Below are 1096 nucleotides of genomic sequence, written 5' to 3'. Positions count from 1 at the left end.
AAAAATCAGTCATTTTTGGGGTCCGTGTATTTATTCGGGTGGCAGCTGGTGGCAGATGAAACCTACACTCAAAATAATCCACACGTCAAGGCTACGTGAAAACATACGTAGTTTTTTTCCATCGCACTTTTCACGTAGCACTTACGTGAATCATAGGTGACGATGAATGAACGCATGAACTCACGAGCTTCATCCATTTCACTGGTGTGTCCGGTAGTTGTTACGTGTTTTCTTCGTACGTTCTACAAATTGCATTAGTGGAGAGTAGGAGACATTCTCGTTGATTTTCATCAATTGTTTCAAATTCAAGGTAGTCAAAGTAAATTGAACTCAGATATAATTTTCTTAACTGCATTATTTATTGCACTGATGATCTTTAATTCTCACATTTAGTGCAATGCTTCCATAGTCTAGATGGTCCGAGAAGCTGGTTCTTGCACGCGGGCGGGAGATGTTCTTATTAAAAACTCCATTGAATGAATCTATAGTTGTTATTTCATGGAAAATTGGAGGCTCGAGCAAATTTGTGTCATTTTGAACTTTACACGTAAGTCCGGTAGTCACTATCGGAAACATCCTGGCTGCAGCTTCTGTGAATTACGATTAAGATTTATGACGAAAAACAAAACAAAATCAATATTAGCAGAAGTCAAGTGTTAACAATTTAAACATTTACTTACTTTTTCACCAAGTTGGATGATTGATCGGTTAAAATGTCGTTTACGGTTTTCGGTGCGTCCGACACACAGTAGGATGGATACTGAATGAACACAACATTCAGCTGTCAAAATGAACGAGACTCTACGTACGAGATCATCACGTAGTAGTGATAGGGAATTTTAGTAGCACCTATAGTCCATTTTACGAAACGGCAATACTGATGATATTGCTGTTACTTTCACACGTTACGACACCGTCTTCTGTCAAAATTTCATTCATAAAACAAGCGATCAGCTGTTCAAAAACGTCTCGTAAAATGCACTATTGACTGTTCATTTCATTTTGATCTATGTTCCGATGATTGTTACGTATGTCAGGTAAATTCTTGAAAAATTCATTTTCCAGGTTCTACGTAATTTTTCACGTAGCCTTGACG

At 37.8% G+C, this 1096-nt stretch overlaps 1 long non-coding RNA gene across 1 annotated transcript; it reads right to left on the bottom strand.

Moving 5' to 3' along the window:
• Positions 1–324: 324 nt before the first annotated feature.
• Positions 325–842, bottom strand: LOC110674585. The gene is made up of 2 exons (XR_002499012.1): positions 681–842; positions 325–590 (listed from the first exon to the last, which is right to left on the bottom strand). It is a non-coding gene; the product is annotated as an uncharacterized LOC110674585 (long non-coding RNA).
• Positions 843–1096: the final 254 nt, after the last annotated feature.

Source organism: Aedes aegypti, chromosome 1 (genome assembly GCF_002204515.2).
Source record: "Aedes aegypti strain LVP_AGWG chromosome 1, AaegL5.0 Primary Assembly, whole genome shotgun sequence".
Classification (NCBI taxonomy): Eukaryota; Metazoa; Arthropoda; class Insecta; order Diptera; family Culicidae; genus Aedes; species Aedes aegypti.
The sequence above is the reverse complement of the archived record's forward strand: the minus strand, read 5'-3'. Positions and strand labels throughout refer to the sequence as shown.